The sequence below is a fragment of the Prinia subflava genome, chromosome 1 (genome assembly GCF_021018805.1).
Source record: "Prinia subflava isolate CZ2003 ecotype Zambia chromosome 1, Cam_Psub_1.2, whole genome shotgun sequence".
In the NCBI taxonomy this organism is placed as follows: domain Eukaryota; kingdom Metazoa; phylum Chordata; class Aves; order Passeriformes; family Cisticolidae; genus Prinia; species Prinia subflava.
Window position 1 is genome coordinate 31,008,549 of NC_086247.1, and position 25,404 is coordinate 31,033,952.

The following is a 25,404-nucleotide window of genomic DNA, read 5'->3' on the forward strand; positions in this document are numbered from 1 at the left end:
TAAGGACGGGAACCTAGCATAAAATTTAGGAAACTAAACAGAAAACTGAGGTGATATAAAGGTTGTCAAATACATTGAACTTATTTCCAAATTTTCAGATTTTCAAATCAAAGCCACTAGTATGGCTAATTTAAAAGATAGCTTAAGTTTTTTATTTAAAAAAAAGAAAAAGTTAGGATATTTAACATAGTGACATGAAGAAAAGAAAAAGGCTAATATATCTTTGAAATACATTAGAAATAATTTATCTTTAAAAAAGTTTAATTGCTATTTTTTACTTTATCTGTATAAATAAAGTTAGGGTTTCTGCCAACTTTCCCAAAGACATTAATCTATAGAATATTCCCAATAACTGTAAATTACAAACTACTTGAGTAACATTGCAAGAGAGGCATATAAATGATAATTTTGATTAAACAGTTCTTCATTTGTATTTAAACAATATCCTCTTATGGACATTTTAATAAACAGGTGAGTGCAATAAGTGCATTATGTCATAAATATATATTTGAAAATATATAGAAAAAACACTTCTCCTGTCAACAATGTTCTTAGTTACATTATTCTTTCAGCACTGAATTCAATCTAATAAATATCTATTGAATAAATATTTTGCCTGGAAATTTATTTTGCCTTGATGCATGTTAAAAGGATACAGATATTCAAGAACATAGAAAGTGCTCTGATCTACAGAGTCAATCCCCTAGTTGCAATAACACTCAGCAAGAAGGCTTGATTTTTCCAGCAGGTATATCAGGCTATATCAAATGTTTAATCCACCTGTGCAAGACAATCAATTTTAGAGCATTTATTCATGGAAGAAATTTGCTTTGCTGTCTCCAGTTCTGTGTTGGAACACAGGGTCTCAATTTTATAATACAAAATATGCAATATTTCAGAAAGGTTCCTTAAGCTAACCTCTGTTATGAAGATAATTTACATTTACTCTACTTCAGGCCATTAAGGGTGTAACCACTTCAGGCAAACATGAAAAGAAAGCTGCAATTTTTGTCCTGACTTGATAATTTTTCTCACAGCCAGCATTCAACAGGGCTGAAAGGGCAGTAGGAATGACTCCACCACATGCTGTTCCTTGTCTCAGGTCACAACAGGCAAACTAACATTGACCATTCTGCCTTCAGCCTCTTCAACCACACATTGAAAAAAAGATAGTTTTAAGAGTTTCAGCACTTAGGTTCAGTTTCTTTCACCCTTTAATTTTAAGCCAAATCCTATTCAGAATCTTTAACCTGAAATTTTACTGTCATTAAATGACAATTGCCCTCCCAGTGGAGTTCCCATAGATTGATCTGTTTAGGCATATGGGATATATCTCAAATGGAACCATATTTCCAATACATTCAAATTAGAGGGGTGGGTGATCACCAATAGTATCAAGTTTAATAGGTCCTAGATTTTGCCCCTGGGATGGGACAACCGTGGATGTATGGACAGACTGGAGAATGAGAGGCTGGAAAGCAGTGCCACAGAAAAGCACCTGGTGGCCTGGTTGATGGCAAGTTGAATCTGAGTAAGCAGAGCCCTGGCAGCCAGGAGGGCCAACCCTGTCCTGGGGGGCATCAGGGACAGCATTGACTGATGGGCAAGGGAGGGGATTTTCCTGCTCTGCTCTGCAGTGGGGCAGCCCCACCTCAAATGCTGGGAGCAGTTTTGGGTACACAATGTAATGTGTAATGTGTAATGTGTAATGATATTAAACTATAAAACAGGGCTCAAATGAGGGCTAGGAAGATGGTGAAGGGCCTTGACGGGAAGCTGTACAAGGAGAGGTTAAGGTCTTTTGGTCTTTTCAGCCTAGAGAAGAGGAGACTGAGGAAACAAGATCTCTTATCTATCTATAAGTTCTTTGTGAGAGGAAGCAGAGGGGCAGGCACTGATGTCTTCTCTCTGGTGACCAGTGATAGGACCTAAGGGAACAGCCTGAAGATGTACCAAGAGAGGTTTAGATTGGATATAAGAAAGAGTTTTTTCACTTAGGGATGGTTGGGCACTGGAACATGCACCCCAAGGAACCATTCAAGAAGCCAAGCTGGCTGGATTTCTTACCACACCACTTACCACACATGGTGTGATTATTTCAGTTGTCCTGTACAGGGCCAAGAGTTGGACTTGTTCATTGTGGATCCCTTCCAAGTCAGAATATTCTATGAATCTATGAATCTATATTCCTGTTTGTAATTCTTGCCCCATCCAGCTCTGAGAAGATAAAACCCCAGAATAACAGTAAGGGCAAAAGAAACATTTTGAAGATGTAGAGAAGCTGAATATTAGGGTGCTTTTTCATTTTTTTGCCCTCAACACTCTACATGATGTACCTGGAGTAATAACATGGTGTTTTCAGTAGTAAGTCAGGAATGGAACAGAGATTTCAGAACCGAGGACAAAAGTACAAAGAACTGCCTGTTGCCAACCAACCTGAAACAGTTTAAAGCAACATTGCTTCTATAATTTTGTCTGTGCTGTTTGAAAGAAAAATTTGTAGTGCAGTGGAGGCTTATTTTTACCATTTCAAAAACATTTACAACACTAGCATATCAATCTAGAAGGAAAATTAAGGTATATTTATGAAGAGAAGGCTACAGAAGGACTGGTAGAGAAGTTCTTCTGATACATAATACTGATACATACAGCCATTGATGGAGGCTGAGCAGCTTGAGAAAGCTATAGCAGTATTTCTGGGGTTTGGGATTAGTGTATTAGTGTAAAATGAGTTCTGAGGAAGTCAGGGTAACCAGAAGATTGCTGTTGCTGAATAAAAAGTACAACATGGTACTGGATGAAACAAAGTTCTGAATACGTGATTGGGATATAGATAAGGAAGGTCACAGGCATTCTGAAATGCTGTTTCCAGCTCTCACCACATTTTGGAGTGCGTCCTGTGTCCAGTTCAGCTTCATCTCAGACCACTGACAATGTTTTGTGTTGCATCAAAACATCTGACCAATATTCCCCACCCAGATGAGTTAATCATATTTTTCACTTCCCTCTTGAATGAGAGGCAATCTCTCCCTTATCAGCCTTCTACAAAATAAGGAGCCATTTAAAAAATATATGGCCATGTTGCTTCGAAATCTGCCCAGACTTCAATGTGCTATTGACATTACACACCAATCCAATTTCATGTATTTTTTTACTACAACTTGCCAGAAAAATAATTTTGTTAGTGTGTCTATTAAAATTGTCCCTTCCATCAATTTTTTATTGTAATCCTCTGATTGGTCTAGTTTTTACTAAAGTAATGCAGATGATATCAACATCTTGCCAGACAAATATGACCTGGTTGTTTTAAATGGGCATTTCACTTTTGACTCCACTTATACAGTATGGGACATGTAATTTACAGGGGGAGATATGGACATTCTTTTATCTCTTTTTATAATCCCAAAACACTGCAGATTTACAACAGTGAGTGGACTTGGCCATGTGAATTCCATTAAACTCAAGGAAACTCTCATGGCGTAAAATCCCACACAACCACTGAAAATTAATTATTCATAATAATAACACATTTCTCTTTCCATCTGAGCATTGCAAACATCCTTTCCAAGATGAATAATTATGGTTCAAAAGATGCCCTGCTCTAATGAGGCAGGTAGTTTATACATATTTTTATATTTGTGTACATAGACTCAAAGTCAAATTCTAGGTCTTTTTAAGGAAATTTCAATCAGCTCCCTTTGCTGAGAATTTCACTGGTTTTGATGAACTCCTAGAATCAGTGGGAACTAACCACAGTATAAAATTACACCAGAGTCTTACAGATATTTTTCTCCACAGGAGTTAAGGGATAAAAAAGCAGATCTCAGTATAAAATTTATTTAGGGCTAGAGCTCTTTTAAGATTTTCTTTTACGCAGCACACAATCTCAAAGAGACCTAAGGAAAATCAAAGTGAGTTTGTGGTCAAGCCTGAAACAGAATCTACTAATCTATTCAAATCCACACTCTTAATATTAAGAGGTAGTCCTTCCCATTGTAAATATTATTATCAATGCAGACTAGTCAGTTCAGCCCCAGACTTCACATCTGCCTTTTGTTATTCTCCATCTTTGACTGTCATCTAAAATACAGAGCTATATTTGATTTGATTTTATAGAGCTCCAATAATTTTGTACCAAACATTGGCTGACTAAAACACTAGGCTATGAGCTGTGTACTCACAGAAACAATACTGGTTTCATCCTACGATTTGTGCAGATATTCTCTATGTAAATACTGCTGGCTTTATTAAAGTGTAAATTTCGAGATATCTGGTCCCTCAGTTCTACTCATCTGAAAGTCTATCTACAGCCTCCAGAGAGAATTATGCACTGAATTAAAATTGGGATTTGAAACAACTAAAGCAGGTCCATGATAAATATTTGAAAAAAACAGAGAGAGCTGAATCTGAAACCCCAATGGTTTTAGCTGTTCTGACTAGATGCCTGAATTGGGTTTCCATGGAAAAGTTTTAGTAGCAGGGGAGCTAAAGGGGTGGCTTCACTGTGAAGCTGGTGGAAGCTTTCCCTGTTGCCTGCCATATTCAAGATGGACCTGCCACTGCTCACGACTGACCCCATCAGCCATCAGGATTAGTGGTAACACTCCTGGGATGACGTATTCAAGGAGGAAAAAAAAACCTTGTGCAACAGCAACTGCAGATAGAGAGAGGAGTCTGAGATAAACATCCCTGCAGACCCCTGTGTCAGTGAAGAAGAAGAGGAGGAAAAGGTGCTCCAGGTGCTAGAGCACAGATTCCTCTGTAGCCCATGCTGAAGACCACAGTGAGGCAGGAGTGGAGACCCACAGTGAAGAAGAGATCCATCTTCAGTCCCTGGAGGACCCAACACTTGTTGCCCTGTTCATTTGGAATTTTCTTAGCCTTCTGATTGTTTACCTTCTTGGAGTCAAGATTCTCATGCTTCTAACAGTCTCTTAATGTAAATATAGCTCTGTTTACCTAGCAGTTGTTTTTGTTTACATTCCTTTCTGGAGGAGGAGAAAAACTGATTGACTGTCTGTTTGACCAGTGTGATTGGAGGGGTCGTGATCCTATCGTCCAATCCACAACTGGTGCCAAAAATGTATAAATGTGAAAGAAAATAAAGTTTTGCCCCTTCTTTCCTGATGGGACATCTGTGCATCATGTGGTTCTTTTGTGTCCAATTGTGTCAAACACTGGATCAGGTGAATGCCCAAAGGAGGCAGTGATCCTGTGGGAAGCCACACTCTGGCTCACTCTCCTCATGGAAAGGAGCCCATATTGATGCAGAATTTCTGGCAGGAATTGTGACCCTGTTGGAGACCCATGCTGGAACAATCCCTTCCTAAAGGACTGTACCCCATGGGAAAAAGGAACCCATGCTGGAGCAGGGGAGGAATGTGAGGGATCCTCTTTTAAGAAGGAAGGAGCAGCAGAGACAACGTGTGATGAACTAAGCACAGCCTGCTTTTGCCATCTCCATTGGTCACTATGGGGAAGAGGTACAAAATCAGGAATAAATTTAAGCCTTTGAAGAAGGGAGGGGAAGCAGGAAGGGCTTTGTTAGATTTGGGTTTATTCCTCATTTCTCTACTCTGATTGGATAGATAATAAATTAGATTAATGTCCTTAACTGGATGTGCTTTACCCATGCTGGTAACCAGTGAGTTATCGCTCCCTGTCCTTGTCTTGACCCATGGGCCTTTCCTTATATTTTCTCTCTCCTGTCCAGTTGGGAATGGGAATGATACAGTGGTGTTGGTGGGCAGCTGGTATCCAGCCAGAGTCGACTCCAACCATGTCTAACACAAAGCTTCTACAAGGCATCAGTGACCACGTTTTCCCTTCATAAATGGATGATTGGCTATTTTCTTTTTAAACACAGGTGGAGGGAAATATGAAGGTGACAACAATATATTGTTTCTGACAGCTGTTTGATGGAAAACACATAAACAGTCTTCGGAAGTATGAGGTCTCCCAAAGAACAGTGTCCTATTAGCCACTGGAGCAACAGCACTTCCTCTGGAGCTTGCCCTTCCAGGGCCCAGGAGTCCCACATTCATTTTCTGCTTTTATTCACAAATGACTTCTCTTCAAATGAATGACAGAAAGCCAGTCCTATTCAAGGTTGTCTTGTTATTATGGTGTCATTTTAAGAAAGTAAGAAATGATGGTTTATGTCTTCTCAAGCTGAAGAGGACCTAGAACCTGTCACCCACTTTCCATAAGTGAAACCTGATTATTGGTTACTTTAAAGTGCAGTCTTGCACTCCATCAAATGGTTTTGAATGACAACAGCTGTGATTCTTTTGTTTCATGTTGAAGTCTGGGTAAAACATTAGACCGTATTAGAGCATTAGACTAATAAACTAGAATCATAAGGGGATGTAGCCCACCAGACATCTCATCTATAATTTCCAAACAGACTTAGGTATTTAGAAGGTTGCAGCTTTCCAAAGGCATGCAATAATAATTTTCTGCATGACCAGAATAATTTTATTAGCTGAAAAAGCAGTCTCCAGGTAGTTTAAGACAGTTTCTGAAACTTATCTCTCACATGTTTGTGTCTTATATTCCTTCTGCCTTTTAGAGGAACAAGATAACATTCAGGAAATCAGGTTTCCCTTGGGAGAGACAACCTGTCCTTTAGTGCCTGCACAAGCTGATCGTTGTGGATTTGTCAGAAACATAAATAATACCTCAACTGTCTGGAGACCACGCCTCCTAGAGTCTACAAAAGTCAGATGTACTTCCTTATTGATGTAGTATAATCATGCACATTTCCTTGCTTTCATTGTATAAGCACCTATATTTTACTTTAACACTAATATATGTTCCTAAGACCAGTGCTCAAAACTCTCAGACAGCAAAATTTATTGAAGAGCATAACCTAGAACTCAAGTAAAGGTAACCCCAACCTTTTTGCTATCTAGAGTTTAATCCCTCTTTAGCAACCACTGGAGAAATCTCTTGAAGGAAAGTTTTTTTTTTCTGCTTCTGCTCTCCATATAATCAATTGCAAATGTCTACTCTCCATTCCAGATCAGGTTCCCCAGAGATGTTTAGGCAACATTTTCATGCTGTTTCTTCCCTTTCAAAAGACATGACACTAGGAGTAGTCTTCATTCCAAATGTTTACTAAAGAAAAGGGAATAAGATTCACTGTATGGGCTGTGCTCTATTTCAGATGTAATGAAGGAACAACTGCTGCAGAAAGACATGATTTCTTTTTAAAACATCAGAATAACTTTGCCCATCCTTTAGAAATAGGGTTAATTCAAAATATAGGTTATTATGTTAACCAAATTGTCTTAGTTTGGAAAGACAGGTATCTGTCAGGGAAAACTGGAGTTTCCCTTGAAATGGAAAATGTAAAAAACCTCTTCCCTCCAAATTATTACAATTTTGCAATTAGGAGCTTTTACGAAAAAATGTGGAAGTAGGAATAACAGTTGCATACTAGGAATATTAAAAAATACAGATGCAGTAGTACAAAAAAACAAACAAGCAAATAAACAAAAGTTCTAGAAAACCCTGACAGTCAGGAATATGACCTGACACCCTGTTGTCAGGGTTGGAAGCAGTCCAAATAAGTCTTCTGGGAGTAACAGAGGTTGTTCTGTGGAGTAGAGATGATCCTGTAGAAAAAAGGGTCCAGTGCTGGTGAGATGGGTTCAGTCTTCCTCAGAGGATTCAGTGGACAACCAGCTGAACTAGTGTTTGGGATTGCTGGTTTTATCCAGGTGGAAAGGCTTTGGCTCCACTGGGTGGAGCATCTCACAATGGATGAGGTGATGTTATCAGTCATGTGAGAGGCCTTAAATGGCCCATTCACAGGTGATGTCCCTCGGAGGAAGATGGGTGGAGGAAGAGATAAGAAGGCACTGCCTTATCTGGTGTTATCAGGTGTCCCATTAACAGAAGACATCCACCCTCTTTCCACCCCTAGAGTTGCAAGAGCTAAAGAACAATATCTCCCAACTGGTTTCAACAGATGAAAATAGAATACACATTTTTGGTTACATTTTTCAATCCAAGACACAAATCAACAACCTTTTAAACATCTACTCCTAGAGTGATAAGGAATTTTGCCTAGCACTTTGGAATGACAGTAATTTTGTGACAAACAAGGCATGTTCTGAAAAGGTCATCTCACTCTTTTTTGGTAAAGAAACAGCAGTGTCACTGGGGGTTGGCGAAACTTCAGCTTGTCTTAAGCCCTACAGTATTTACCTCTGTGGCTACCTAATCAAACCTGCAAATCAGGGAGTTTGTGCAAGGGGTTTTAATGCAAGGCCTGAGATTATCTTTTTTGTGCAGTTGCAAAGTCAGAAACACAAATTACACCTGCATAAACAAAGCCTAAGCCTCAGAAGGCTGTGGAAAGAACTTGCCAGAAATATGATATGATTTTGTGTCTACTCATGCTTCTGTGCCTCAGAACATACCATGCATTCACAACAGACTAACTTCAAGGCAATACATCACTCTAAATAACAATTCTCTTTTTTATTATCAGTTTAAGTCACAAACATAGCATTAAAATTTTTTTGTCTCTGAATTATTAGATTTAGAGTGTTGGTGCACCAGTTCAAGGTAACTAAACAGCTTTATTATATCAACAATGGCCTTGCAAGATATCCTCATTGTATTCTGAAGGACTTAATTTACGGGAAGATACTGTGAAACGTTCTATTTTTCTCTATTTTAGAGAGCCATAATCAGATAAATAGTGAGAAGACACAAAAGGAGGACTCTCAGATCCTGTGGGAGCAAGAGCAGGAGCCATACTCTTAATCTAATGGGATGTATTTCAGTATAGTGCACAAAATATAGGTATCTCTTTGTACTAACAATACAGCAATCTCAGGAGCACTTGTCCATGTAGCATGCTAAATATTTATCCTTATTTGTCAAGAGTTTTTAAACAGTATATTGTTATTGCACATGTGCACAGCAGTTTATCAAATAAAAGAGGAATGATCTTCTAAATGAACCCCCTTTGAATTGAACTTTTAAAAGCCATTTCTGTCTTCAGTGGAAGCACCAGATCCACTTTAATAACTAATATTAAGTGATAGCATGTAAAACACAACAAAAATAAAGGCAGTAAATCTTCCACTCTTTCCATTTTATGACTTTTTAAAATGGAGACTAAACCCATTATTTTGTTGTTGGTAGAGTCAGAAAACTCACAGCTCTAGGTGCAAAATGAGAGGAAGCTGTACTGCAGTCAAAAATGAACAATAGACTGAAATAACACTGAAGGCATGAAAATAGCTGGCTACGAGCCCAGAATCTATAAATAGTACCAAACTTCTTCATCCTAACTCCACTGATGATGACAACATCATCAGGAAATGAAAACAGAAAAAGCAGGAAAAGAATAAAAGCAATGGACCTCAGGAATGAAAGGCTGAGCTATTTACAGAGCAAGCTGCTCAAGTTTGACAGTAATCCTAGGGTGGGAAAGCAGCAGTGGCAACTAATAATGCCATGAGTCCTACCACATAATTGAGCTAGGGAAGGAGGACAGTACAAAAAAATGGAACCAGCCCACTGAAGAATTAGTGCTATTGGTGCAGATTCCTAATTTTTATGAGAATGCTGAAATGTAATGTTTATCATTTGTCTTGAGCACGATGAATGCAGTATGTGATTTACACAAACAAAACCTTTTACTTAGCACAGAAGTTATGACATACCCTTCCTTCCCTTTTCCATGTAAAGCCCTTTAACTTTTAAACAAAACCAGAAATAACATCAATACTACACAGAATTTTTTATTATTATTTTAAAATTTCTTTTTAAGTTCTCTTCATCAAGCTTAAGAATGCAGAACTACAAACTCTGGAACAATTTGATCATTTACACAAATAAAAATAACCCAAAATTATAGTAATCCATAGGGTAACAACTGACTACAGAGAAAAATTTCTCCTTTAAAAATACAATATGACTGAAAGAAGAGCTAGAGAGAAAATTCAGTTCACATTGATGAAAGACAGACTGCACAAAATATGTTCAAAATAAAACAGGAACAAGTTCCATTGCTATGCTGCTCAGATCTAATCTGAAATATGGACAGGAAGAATGAGTGTATATTATTATATATACTCATAAATTTGAACAGGTTATTTAATTATTTTACCATTCCCAATCAATTTCTGAAATCTTGCTCCCTTTGATTGGAAATTTATTCTACAATACTGGGGGGAGGTGGGGTGGGGCTGGGCTATTTTCAAAGTGAGACGTTGCTTAACATGAAAAAAGGTGACAGATTCTGGATTTCAGTATTCAAAACCACATGGTCAGCATGACTGAAACCTTCTCCCCACCAAATACTCCTCTTACAAAAAAAAAAAAAAAAAAAAAAAAAAAAAAAAAATCAGACCTCAGACTGTAAAGAATGTACTAGCAGTCCCAAAAAGATTCTTTTTCCTCATTACTTTGAGCACTCATCCCTTAAACCAGCACTTTGAGGCATGGCATTTACCTGAAGTATCTGGAAGCATCAGCAGCTTGGTGCAGACCTGCTGAAGAGCTAAGATGAACACTGGCATGTCCCTTCTTTATACACACCTAGAGACTCAGTCTGGAGAAGGTAAAAATGAGATTTGGAGGGGGAAGCAAAGATAAAAGCTTAGCAGCCTCATGGTGGGAAACTTAGAAAATGTCAACATTTTGGACAGTTGATATTACCTAGTTGCTAGATACCCTTATTAATTAAGCCATTCCATCATAAGGGTTTGGCTATGCATGGTACTAGTTTCAGATTGTGGAAAGCTGAAAGAGCATGTAAACAGTAGCAGTAGACTTTCAAATGAGAGTTGAAAATAACATTTATTTATAATTAATAATATTTTATTATAATTTCAGAAGACCCACTACTATCAACCATGCCACTATTTTGTGACATATAACTGCAGGAGACTTTTGGGTGAGATGTATCCAGGTAGACATTATATTCTCAAGGAACTTTCTGTTCTGTGTGTCTTTGCTCTGAAGATATCACTTACTGGGGTTGACTCTGAAACAGGAAGACTTTTGGCTTGAAATGATCACCTTCAGACATTTTTGTACTCAGACAGCTTCATCAGAGGTGCATGTTATAATACCAAATCAGTATTATGAAGGTTCTAAAATTAAAAACCAAATGAAATGTCAAATGAAAAAGTTTGAAGCAGTTGGTACACCATATTTGAAAACATAGTATCAAAAAGTATAATTTGTCTAAAAAGGAAAGGTCACATAAAAAATAACTTTATTATGCCCTTCCTTATTTATGTAAATAATAACTACATTAATAAAAATTGAGATACAATCAAAAACTGTTTTAAAAGAAATTGAAAATACTGATTCCATATACATACAAATGCAGTGGAGTGGAGTTTGATTTTCCTACGGGCTGAGGTGAAGAGGCCCAGATTTCCTGGTCTACAGCAGCATTCTTGATGAAAACCTAATAAAACAGGCTGAGAAGCATATTCATTTTTATAAATTTCTGGAGGCAGAGACATAGTTGAAAGGAGATTTTAGTGAGGTGGATGTTGGTCTCTTTGAGGTAACAATGGACAAGAAGACAGGAAATGGCTAGAAGTTGAACAAGAGAAGGTTTAGATTAGGTACTAGAAAAAATTCCTTCACTGAAAGGGTAGTCAGCCACTGGAACAAAATACCCAAGGAAGTGGTAGTATCGCTATCCCTGGAAGTCTTCAAAAATATGTGGATATGGAACCTGAGGATATGGTTTAGTGGTGATCACAGCAGTGCTGGATTAACAGTTAACAGTCTTGGAGGTCTGTTCTAAGCTTAGCAATTCTATGATTCAATGATAGATTCACTCCTGGGCCAATACAAAGTGCTCACAGAGCTGCTATTAGTAATGACCAAAGTTGAAGAGGTTCAATTTCTGCTCTAACCACTGTAAATCAGCTGAGCATGTGCACTCTTGCACCTGGCTGCCAGCAGAAGCTGAGGAAACTCAGACAAGTATCTTAAAATCATTGCTCTTACCACGATTGTCTGGGTAAAAATGTTCATAAATTACTTGGGTAGTAAAGTTTTATTGAGGGAACAGAGAGTGGATTTAAATAGCAAAACAAGAGTGTGTGTCTAAGCAGTTGGAGATACAAGTACATTTTACTTTCAAAAATATCCTGAAAGGTATAGTCTAAATATTACCCATAAATACTTCATCTAAAGTAATTAGCATGCTATCAAGTGCCAAGCTGTGAAAACTAGAAAGCTATACCTTCCTACTATCATTTTATCATTCCACCACACAATGTTGATACAATGCCTTAACAGCAATACCATGTCATTAGGATTATAAAGACTGCATATGTGTTCCAGGACATTGATCTATCTATGGTGAAAAAAAAAAAAAAAAAAGAAAATCTCCCACTGTTTTGGTATCAATATGACAAAGCCAGACAATCCTTCAACTTGTAAGAACAGTTTAGGAACCTTTAATTCTTCTCACCCCCAGAAAAGATGGCGGCCTGCCAAAGAGGAACAGGTTTTGTGCTAAGCCTCTGCTTAAACTGCGTTCCTGCTACCAGATATTCCTGCCAGAGGCATCAGTAGGATTTGAAAGCGAGGGCTGTGGGCCACAGATAGAAATTCAATATTTTTTTGGAGAAAAAGATAAGCCCCGGGAGTTCTGTGTTTTACTGCTCTCTTCACTGTGGAGAGTGGCACTTGATGTGATCCTCACTGTAGAGCATGACACAATGCATTTCAGAGCTGAAACTATTGGACTGTAGCTAGATTTTGCTTTAGGGTGGAAATAGGTAGCGTTCTAGAATCAAGAAAATACAAAAAAAAAAAAAAAAAATGGGGATGTTGAGTCCTCACAAAGCAAATAAACTAAACATAATACAATAGAGCTGGAGGCTTGCTGCACTACTCCCCCTTTTATGTACAAACACACACATAGACACACACACAAACACACTTTATTTAATTTTCTTAATATAAAATACAGAGCATTTCTTGACATGCAGAGCCTTGTCACTAGTTTTTGAATTGCATTAAGTCATCTCACCTGGGGCTTAGTATTCACCATATCTAGGTATGCAAATCAAATATTAAAAAATAAAATAGAAAAAATAAGAAAACCTCCCTGAAGCCTGTTTATATAATTTAGCATCCCATTCTGAACTTAATCCTGAACTGAATCAGGTACAAATTTACAGTCAAGTTAATCACATCACGTCATATCACAGATAGGTGCAGAAATAAAAACTGCTTAGCAGGTTTCAGGTAATCATACTCAATGCTGTAACTTCATGACTTCTTTTATAGGAAGGAATCCTGCCCCAGCACAGAAACAAACGGTTCCAAGCAGAAATGCTGCAACTACATATGTTACTTTGGGGTATTCACTGACAAGTTACTTGAAGGGCTAAAAACACCTCCAAATTGGGCTTAACAGCCTTGCCAGTTGAGTCAATGAGTTGCAGGGGGAAGGAGGCTTTATATATAAAATGCGCAGAAGTCTGAAGTTTAAAACTAAAAATATCAGAAAAGCAGGGAAATAAATATTATTCACAAAATTAAGTCTCTAAGGAAAAAGCAAGCCCTTTAATGTGTTAATGTGGCACACAGGATTGCAGAAAATACATAAATACATATAACTTTAACATAAGAAAGTGTTATTGAAAAGCTGCTCTTTTCTCTTAAATGAAGAAGAAGTTCACCATGGCTTAATAAAATAGGATATGAAGCTTCATTTCAGAACTCCACAAATATTTGCAAAAATTTTCTGAGATATTTGCCCAGCTGTCATGGTGACTAAAAGGGAAAAATAACAGTCTACAAATATTTGAGGGGAGTAAACATCAATGATGAAGGAGTAAAGTACCATTAGTATAATGACTGATTCTGTAGTTTAAATGTGAGTAATGAAATGCTAATAAGATCTGGAAAATGTATATTGGCAATTTAGAAATCTTCCTAACATTGGTATTGAATGCCTTCGGAACAGCAACCTGGAAAGAGCTCATCCTCTGGGTCACTTTAAGACTCTCATCTTTCCTGCTAAGGTTTTTCTAAGTTTCACAGACCATTTCAGCTTCCAGTGAGTCCTCTGACAGAAAAGAAAAGAAAAGAAAAGAAAAGAAAAGAAAAGAAAAGAAAAGAAAAGAAAAGAAAAGAAAAGAAAAGAAAAGAAAAGAAAAGAAAAGAAAAGAAAAGAAAAGAAAAGAAAAGAAAAGAAAAGAAAAGAAAAGAAAAGAAAAAGGGCTTAGTGTTACCATTTCTATATGTAGAAGCTGAATAGTTTTTAAATTAGTGAAGCTGAGGAGTTAAACTAATGTCCAAGCTCTTATATTTAACCTTTTATAACTTCCTTAACTGTATCAAGCTTAAATGTGTAGCTGAATCCAAATTTTCAGAGCAGCATTCTTTGGAAATGAAACATTACCCTCTTTCTTTCAATGCCAGATTTCCATTCTGTTTTAACATTTAATTATACTAGAAGTTGTTATTTCAAGAAGCTGTGGGTTTGAAACTGCTTTATTTATATAAAACTGATATTTGTCATAATTTTAAAAGAAGACTATGTACCCTACTCTTCTGTCTAATTTTTCAGTAGAGATGTGGCATAGTAACATTTTCTCCCCGATAAATATTTTTATTAGCTTTATAAACACACTAAAAAAGTTGTTGAAAATGGCAAAAATCAAACCAATTCTAGTGAATTATAACAAAGCTACACTATGGTAATAGAAAACATCTGCTAGTGATTCGTCATTTTTAGGAAAAGTTTATTGTATAAAGCACTAACGGCCAAATTCAGAGACCACTGATTTCATAAAAGCCTGACATACGTTTCTTTAAAAAAGTCTAGGAATGTAATCTTAAGGTATTAAAATTATTTTTAAAGTTTGTAATCATTTTGTTTCTTTAATTCTCTTTGTATGGAGCTGAAGACATGATTTTCAGCACAGACAAAGATGGGCCCTTTTTTTAATGGTGCCAAGGGGAATCATAGAGATTCCATCCTGTCACAGACGTAAAAATAGAGAAGAGGAGAGGGCCTACACCCTCACTTATGAACTAAGTGGGATGGAGGGTGGTTCTGGTGCCCTGGGCTGTCCCAGAATACTCCCAGCCTGGTGGGGATGGCATTGTAATATTGGAGGTGATTCATTTAGATCATCTGTGTAGATGCTCAGGAAGTTTTTATACTCAGACACCCTGAAATGTGATGTAAATATATATCAGCCCCTCCTCTGAATGCCCCAGGGAGAAACCAGCCCAAAACTGACCTCCATAACATGACTATGGAAAATCCTGATTTTAGCTTCTCTCAGGATTGGCAAAGTCTTAGTGCAGGAATGTCACATTCTCCTTGTGATCCTCAGAAGTTAATATTGATGCCCAGATATTAAGAAGTAAAGAGAAAAATACCAATTTTGAACAACAAATCCTCAGCTCAGGATCCAGCTGTTGATACTAAAAAAAAAAAAAAAAAAGGGAAATCATGCAGTGTGGATGTCTTGATCTGTTGGGGTTGATGCATTTAATGCATACTTTTATTGGTTGGAAAAGCAGTACTACTAGTTAGGAAGAATTTCCAAGGCAAGGCTGATTTCACATAGACAGTGCCTCATATTCCTAAACACCTGTCTCTGCTAGAGACAGAAGAATAGCTCAGATATTTCTTCAGATGCCAGGACGCCTTTATATTTCAATCGTTTAGGAAAGTCATAAGATGTTCTTCATAAGTCATTCTTGATCCTGTTTTAATTTGTGACTTCACTACATAGAGATGTGGTGGATTTGGAACACTTTTCTCTGTAATCTGCCCAAATGAAGTACAGATCCTTTTCCCTGCAAGTCAGTTCCTCTACAGTGCTCCTTCTATCCAGTCTTTAGCACTCTCTTGGACTGAGCTATTATATACAATAAGTCACCAGCTTGAATTTAAGGCCCCCTACTTCCTTCTGAGAGAAACTCTGGCTGAAAAAATTGGAGTTAAAAGACTAGTGAGAACCCTTCAGCTAACATCAGGAACACTGTATACGTTTGGCCACACACTAATTAAACAGTAAGTGAAGTACTAATTAAACAGTTACAACTAGAGGCTTTGACATTGAGTTTCATGTGTCTCTTTTTTACTGGCATCATCATGGGTGGCAAAACCAAAACTACCCACAAGATCAAAGATTAAATACCTTTAATTTTGCTAGCTTATTGCTTGTTGATTCAGCTGCAACAGCAGCCATTAAAAAGCTACTATTCAGTCATGGTTAAGGCACAGCAGTACCTTGTATCTCAGAGAAACTGTACTGGGAGTGCTTCACATCAGCTCAGCTTATACCAGATATAAGTGATACTGCAGTGAAAAAAAATGAGTTTCAAGGCTGATTATTAGAGACAGGAGAGAAGGAGCTACAAACTTCCAGTCAGTCTGAGAACCAGAAACATCTCACAGACAGAGAAGTATCTGAACTAAGCAGCAGTTCATTCTCTGTGTGCCATCTTTACTTATAAAATCTGTCATTTTAGCTGGTAGAAGTCCTTATGTACTTTTTTCCTTTTCATTTTTTCTTTCTTTTTTGTTTCCTCCCCCCCTTGAATGGGGTGAGTTCTCTGAGCTTGACCAGTTTCAACACAAGTGGGGTGCTACTCACTCACTTTTACATGGTTCATCCACTGTATACAGTAGATTCACCAAGGATTTCAAGGAAGATGAGATTTGAAGAATCTGGCATGGCTGGAAGTGAAAGAAAGTGCTGATATTACTGATGTTTGTGTAACACTTTAAATGTGAGCTGCTACAAATCCATGAGAAGCGCTGCAGAGAATTTCAAGAGACACAAAGAAAACTACTTAATGAGTAAGAGCTTGCAAACAAAGGCAAGCCAAGCAATCATAAAAACTCTGTGCATATTTTTCTAGATACTTTCTGGTTCTGTACATTTCCTGTTTTGACAATCATTTTAACTGCTACCATACATCAGTCCAAGGATAAGACAATGCTACAAAAACCACTACAATACATCACTTTCAAGTAGTTCATTTTACTGAAAAATGCTATTGTACTGTTTCAGATGGAGTCCTCTTCTTTTAAAGAAAATACATTTTCATGTTCTGTCTTTGTTGTGAGCCAAATTCTTTACTCAGTCAAAACTTCCAATAAACTCTGTGTTAGTTTTGGGTAAAAAGAATGACAAGATTGTTGTCCTTTTTCATGTAAAAATATTGATTTCTAACTTCTGAGTGAGTGGAAGAAAATTAAGGGGTGTGGAGAGAAATAAAACTTAGGAGAGAAATAAATTCAGTTTGAAAATGAGGCTGCACCTACAGTACCTCTGTCATGTCTTATATCCATATCAACATTGCTTTAGAAAGTCGAGTGTTGGCAATTGACTAAAACTCAAGGAAAAACACTACCAAATATTGACAATGGCCTCAGGAAAACTCTGATCCTTAAGGTAACATGCTAAGAAAAATTCATCCTGAAAAATAAATAAGATGATTAAGAATACAGAGCACATATAAACAGGAACAGCACTGAAAAACAGTAAAGCAGGAGTTTAGCTCTTTCAAGTTACACATACAATCTACGATTTCTGAGTACACACCTGAAAAGAAAAATTAATTGGAAAGCCTAAAAAGGGAAACCGTAACATATTAAAGCAAACACTACCATTAGGACAGGAAATAAGAGCTGGAATGGAAATCAGAAAGGAGGTGTTGTGCTATCGAAGAATCATGGATAGGATTCTGGTGACCTGGTAGAAGTCCTCACATCCCTTGCCATTCAATTTTAACTTCTTTAAAACAAGATTAAATTACCTGGAAACTTATGAATATATTTTCCTACCATTTAATATACTACAGTAGGACAAATGAAAAAAAAAGTTGTAATTAACTCGGAAAAGATTATTCAAAATTTAGGATAACAGATCATTTTGGAGGTCGATGAAAAATTAATATTGCCACCTATTGGTGAAAATAGAGAAGGCCAAATAATTCCGAAGAATTTGCATATCCCTAAGGAAGGTCTTGGCCTTTGTAAAATGACTGATAGTTATTGATTTGGTTTACCTGACACCAGCTAGACCAGGGAATACCCATAGCAATCTCTGTGAAAAAGTCATCCTGCCATGTTTCTTTCTACTATGGCTACTGCCACTACACCCAAGAATACTCAAAGATAACCCTCAATCATAAGAAAAGGAACAACTTGTACCATCTACTGTTATTGTGCAATATATTTAATAGCAGCACTTCTCTAACAACATTAAATTAATTAACAATCTAACTCATTAGATAGCGGAAATTATTTTATATTCTCTTTTTCATAGCTTCTCATTTTACTTGTACACATCTCCCTCCTACCACAATAAACTTCCTTTGATATATTGACTATTCCTTTCCCTCCTGTTCTCCTTGCATTTTCTTCCTTTTATTATATCCACTATTTCTCTTTTGTATTTGGTATCTATGCTTCTCCCATTTGTTCACATTACCATCCATCTACCTACAGATAACCACAGGCACATCTCCCCCGCCTGTTGCCTTAAACAATCTGTCTGTGAAATGAGCAGTGACTTTATGATACTCTTCCTTGGAAATTTGCCTTTCTGTTAAAGAAAAAACAGATGAAATTGTTCTACTTTTTCTGTTTCCTTCTTCCCCAATATATCTCTTTACATTTCTTTAAAAAGTAGCAATGTCAAGACATATAGTTTGCCTTCTCCTTCTGACAGAGTGGCATCCTCAGCAAGAGGATCCTATTCTTGCTATTAAATGGGTCAATACACACCACTCCAGAGGAGTCAGCAAATCCACGGCCTGCCAAGCCCACTTTAAGGTCTTACAACCCAAACCAGTTAAGTTTTATCAGTCACCAGAAATGGGGAAGATTTTCCTTACTCTTTTTTCATTCCTCTGTCAACAGTAGCATAACATCAAGACAACCAGCAGACGGTTATCCTGAAATGTGGTTTTGATAGTTAAGTACCACTATAAGCCACCTAATTTTACTTTTGATACATATTTATAAAAGAACTTACCTGAAATTGTTTGGACAAATTTTCCATTAAAGACTGCTTATCTAAAATAGTAGGAGTCCTTTCAAGATCCTCCCTCTCTTACAAAAGCATAAGAAAATAGAAATGCCTTACAGAGTACCCTGAAGGTCTACAAAGATGTTTTTAATAAGTTCACAGCTGAAGGCACCTTCAGGGAAACTCTACTGCCAGTCTTCCCTCTCAGATTTTCAAGATATCAGCTCAAGTCCCTCAAATGCCTGCAGCTATTGTGAAAGTCTCATGCCATTTTGTTTTTTATAGGTCAAAAACATACCTTAAATTTGTCAAGAAAAATCAATAGGCAGGCAGTGTAGCCTGGTGAGGACAGCAGACATGTGCTTCCAAAAACACACAATGCTTAATGGGAGGACTTTTTTTCATTAGCTAAGGCTTCTGGATAAACTCATGGTCTAACTCCATAAAAACCCAAAACAAACTCATGCCATAGTGTAAAATAACATTTAAAAATACAGAGCCTTGTAAAACCTTTCTCTTTTTCTCAGGGCAGGAGTAACTGGAAATCAAATAAAATATTTCAACACAAAACAATCCATTCTAACCTTGGGGAGAAGGAGAAGCACAAATGGTCTTGGTGTTTAGTGATGGTCAGTGAAGAAGCTCTGATTTATCTTGAAGAATGTATAAAAAAATAAAGTAAATATTTGTTTCAAGGGCCCTCCTCAATCCAGATTACATAAATGTTACCTGACTCCTAATCTGCAGCACAGGGAATGAAGATTTTCAAATTTCTGTGCTTAAAAATAATTACCGTCACCTACAACAAGACAGTTTGCTTTATCACATTTCAAGAAACATTAGCAGAATTGATATAAGTTCCTCCAGGCAAAAAAGCCCAATACTGTTACCATGACCCTGTTAATTGTTGGAAAGGAGGAATAAAAATACCCCTATTGTTTTTACTAATCTTCTATTATTAATAATTCTCAAACTGGCATTGCTTCTTCTCCTAATTCTGATATATGTGGTGAATAGATTTCTCAGCAAGACCTGCAGTCAGCTTCTGAGTGGCCACAGAGTCAGACTAAAATTTGACATTCATGACTTGGTCTGGAATGCCCCCTTGACTGCAATACTACATTCAAAAAAGATTTCTTAGCAAAGTATTTTCTTTTCTGTAAACATAAATGGTTAAATGGTTATTTCACAAAGCCTTTTTTTTTCCTCTTAAATAAATTAACAAATAAAAATTATAGTTATGGTTAAGTCTGGAACAGCATCAAAATTTCCTTACTACCTGAGGGGTAATATTAATCCAGTCAGGTATTGGATCCCTCTCTCACAGGGGTGATCTGAAAGGAGCTGCACAATACATTTATTTAAGATGTAAATGGTAAGCCTACTCTCATGTTCTTTGTGTGGGAATACTGTGGGAGCAGTAATGATTTAAAAATATATTTTTTTTATTAAATGATATCTTTTGCCAAAGAGGAAGATCGAATAATCAACAACACTGCAAAATAAAAGCACAAAAAGGGAGATTTTCCTGAAGTGTTCCAAAGTGATACATAAGACACATCACTTTTTAAGTTAAGTTTCTACTTTTTTTTTCCTGTCTTTATTTATTTTGCTGTACCTACGATATACACCTTGTGGCAAAGGAGTATTCCTGTGAAGTGTCTAATTCTATATTCACATTTAACTTTTTGACCACTCAGCATTGCACAGATATTTGTTTATTAATTCAGACCCTAATTTGGTGAACAATTGAAGTAGAGCCCATTTAATAAAACAGTAGAACATAATATAAACAAACGGATGAAGGAGACAGACAAGCAGTTTGGGGAAGACAAAGAAGGAAAGAAAATAGTAAAGCACTAAAATGTAGCAGAGCAAAAGTGTTAGAGACCTATCCAGTAAAAATAAAAGCTGGCTAGTAAGGAAGAAAGAGATTTATGCAAGTTCTTAATGACAAGGACAAGAAGCTTTCTCTTCTTTACACTTCAAAAAGCACACAGTTGCATAGAACAGAGCGGAGAACTTAAGCAAGTTTGCTTAAGCAACTTAAGCAAAACAAAGAGAAAACATAGAAGACAGTTCTGAGAAAGCATTTGAGTGATTTACAGAGCTACTGCAACCTATGTTTTCCTTTCCCTAGTTCCTATGAACCCTGGAAGAAATTAAAAGAGTATCAAGATGTTTTTTTCCCAAAGCTTGGCTGTCCCTCTAACACACTGGGGAGTAGCAGTGCATCTGAGCATTTTGTTGAAAAATGCCATCTTGAAATCAGATGTAAAGCTTTCCTCTGCAGAAAATATTCTATAGAGTCCCACTCCTGATCCTTTAAAGCCCCAAATTCAAATACTGAATTATAAAGAATAAACTTCATGGTTTTACTCTGTTGTTCCTTAAAAAACCCCAAACCCTGGCCTGGCCAGGTTCTTGTGGATCCTCATGAAAAAGGTAAAGGTCAATAATACTTGGTTGCAGCTATTAGCTCTAGCACTGCCTTAGTTCTTATCTCTGGAGTTCTTATCCCTTATCTTGTCAGGCTGGAGGACAGAGGGAAAAGCCAAGTTTATTTGGATCTAGAAGAGGTGCTGTAGTCTCTCAAGTTTTAAAATTTTCCTAGGCTTCAAACACCCTAGTCTAAAAAGGAAGAACATATTCTCAATACACTCCTTGCTTCACCTCTCAAGGGAAGAAATGGCACTGTGTTTCAAGCAGGCTTAGATCACTGGAAGAATCTTTTGTTGTTTCTGTTCACTGCAAACAAAGCACTGAAGGCCATGTCATTATTAGTTTCCACATTCTTCTTAGCCTCCAAGCCTGAGAGCTTTTATAACATAGGTCTGATGCTTGCAGTCTTAAGCCTTAAGAGAGAGGAGCAAAGGAAAACAGAAATGAGAATCTGGAAAGGAAAAACTGTGATTGTCTTCTTCCCTTTTAACATCTGTCCTTGGCAGCTTTTCATTCGATGATTAAGTAAATAATGTACATTGAGTCTGGATGTAAGGTGTATGAAAAGAGAAGGGCACGGCACATTCTGCATCTGTGGTATATATCACAAAGAGCAAATTTACATGAGACTTTTTGAATCAAGCGGCAATTAGTTTCCTCCATTCTTTTTAGATTTATTTAGGTGAGTAGATGAGAAGGGCATTGGGGCCAGCAGTAACAAATGTGCCTTGGAAGCTATGCTGACAAAGGACAGCAACATTCATTGCTTTAAAAGGAATGCCTCCAGATCCTCAGACACCTAGGCTAGGCTTCCTAGAGCTTCAGAGTCTGCTCACTTTATTGTGTTCCTCCCTGTTTCAAGACAGAGAGAGAATTCCCCTCTTTCAAGACAGGGAATGCACTTTCTAGCACTAGTCTTCCTTTCCTGCACATCCCATTGAGGAAAAAAAAAAAAAAAAAAAAAAAAAGGAAGCAACAGAGTCATGAATGTATTTCTTGCATTTAATTACCAGATGAAACACAATTAATACTTCTTTTTCCAAAAAATAGAGAGAGAAAAATAGAGAAAAAAACCCACCAAACTAAGAAACTAATGACAGAACACACCCTAATACAAAATACTCATTGGTACTCCTGTGTGAGTTAAACTCTGGATTGTTTTCTAATTATTACAGAAGGGGAAAAAGGACTATCAAAGCCAACTTAATTTGCCTCAACTAGGAGCATATCAATGAGTGAAAATCTTCCTGATTAAAGGACTGATGTAAAAGATTAGTGTATTTAGCATAAAATCAGCTGTGGCCAGCTCTGGAAATGTCAGTGCTGTATCAGACTCTCTGTCTGTCTTGTGTGCACTCAAAGTACATCTTCAGAATTGTTGATGGCACTATTACAGATGGAGGCACCCCGCTTAGTGCAGCTGGCATTGAGTGCTGCACTTTTTAATAGAGGCAGCTAGACAAGACCCCTAGATTACACATCGACCCCTATAACTTGAAACTCCAAGGAGAAAGCTGACCAGACAAGCAGTTATGATGATCTATTCAAAGTGGTTGAATAGTCTCTTTTTTTGTGTAGAATAAACGTACATGAATGAACCTTTGCTTGCAATCCGACAGAGCCTGCAACCCCCTCCTACCGTTGTCACCTCCCTTCCTCCTTTCTCTTCCCTCTCTGCACTGCCATTAAAAGATAAATGGGGAAGGCGGAAGGGAAGAGGGAAAAAAAAAGCTTCTCTTAGTCTATTTCAGGTACTTTGAGGGGAAAAATTCAAATACAGGTGCACCAATTGAATGCCACTATACGGCTTTGGATTTGAGTGTGATGCGTTTGTCTGCAGAACTTGAGAACTTCACCCATGCTAGTTGCTTGACACAAAGTGGGTTGAGAGGAGTGTCCCTGAGAGAGATCAAGTCCACTTCACACTCAGAAAGCCTTTTTTTTCCCCTAGCTCTGTTCTCTTAGCTCCTCCTTTTGTTACACTTCAGTGTATGTTTTCCTATTCCACCCTGCAGAAATGACACTGAATGCATATGAGCAGTTACAAAACCATTGAAAGAAATTAATACTAGCAGATAATTTTAAGTGATACCAAATACATTGGTAATGCTTTTCAGTATGACTTCAGGTATGTCACATATATACTTCAAAGACTTTAGTAATTGCCATGACCAAAGTAGACATAATTATCTACTCATGGCAGTTACCGAAGTTTTATTTTTATCTCTTTGTCGAAATGTCCAAAATTTCCATTCTTTGGGTTTAGTTTTTTGCACATAATTTCTACTTGAACTGCTTTCAACAATATTTTTACTTTAAAAAAATAGTAAAATATTTTAACCTATTTATTTTCCCTAAAAATAAATTCCTCACCCACTTTGCATTCAATAAATAAATAGGAAAATAAAATTTAAAAATCTAAGTTACAATTTTTAGGTAATTACCAAAAATTTGGATTTGAATTAGGCACAAGATTTAACTAGAATTGAGTTATTTCAATAATTATGATTCATATATTAAAAATATCAGCTATAGGACTATTGAACATTTAATCTCTTTGTAAAAATATTGAAATCAATTAATTAACCCTGCAATATTTTTAAGTATAAACAGCTTTTGTGCTGGAATGCAAAGCTTAAACCCAGTATTAATGAAATTGGATAAAATTCTATTTCCTTTTTAGCCTTTTTGTCTTTTTGCCAGTCTAATTATGACATTTAATCTATATTATCATTATTAATCACTAGCCATTATACTTTTCCCTATAAATTTCTATGTCTGGTTCAGTTTTACAAAAAAAATCTGAACTTGGATACACAACTACATCTGCACTTACCTTAGAAAATCTATTTTAAGAACCCAATTATGGGACAATTCAGCAAGAGATTCTACTCATAAATTCGGCAGCCAAAGCCATCAACCCCTATATATCTTATACGGTCCATTGGATGATGGTTAAAAAATAAAGTGATGTCAGGGAGGGTATGACACATTGAACTGAGGACTTAAATCTCTTTGGCTCTTCTGCACCTTTGTTGTCTGAACTGAACTTGGATAAGCTGCCTGTTCAGGGCTCACAGTCAATTATCACTGATGATTTTTTCAGCTGTAAAATGACTGTAGCTCATATTCCATCTATTGAAATACTGAGCCAAATTGTCATAATTGGCATCAATAATCATTTTGCCTTGGTAGAGACCTGTTTGAACAGTGTGTTGCCACTTTAAATCTTCTGAATTAAGTTCCAGCATATTAAATATCAAAACCATGTGCACAGATGAAAAATCAGAACATTTTCCTCAGAAATGATCTTAGTTAAGAGTCAAAGTCATGAAATTTTTCAGTGCATGTGTTCATGTTGTCATATTTCCACATCATTAGATACAGTCTGTAACAGTAACTAGGAAACAGAGACTTTTTGTACAAAATGCACAAGGCACAAGAAATACAGATAGACGTAGATTTAAAAATGTTAATTTATTAAACATGGAGGCACTAGACAGTGAAAGGTTGGGCAGTACAATTCTCTTTTCCCCTCTCAGCCCAAAATATCAAGCTCTGTATTGTGTCCAGCATGGGGTTAAATGGCATCATCTGATATAAACAATAAATCAGAGCTGGCTCTATTCAGTGTAATCTTCAGGTCTCAGCCCACCTCTGAATCATCTTGGGTTTTTTTTTTTTTTTCCTGTAAGCAGAGATGAGATGTTTCTTAGTCTGCAAAGACTTACAGTCCTTCTTTCTCTTTATGGGCTAGGAGTTCAGCTATCAAAATTTTGAGATTATTAATCATGTTTTCCTCTAAAAGCTGGCCCTTTCAGATTTAGTCAGTTCTTGACACTGGTAATAAGTCACAACATGAATGAATATTTCTTGTTTTCAAACATCTAATTTCTTTCTACTTTAAAAACAATATCCTCTAAGGAAGGCAAAAAAACCTCAACAAAATACA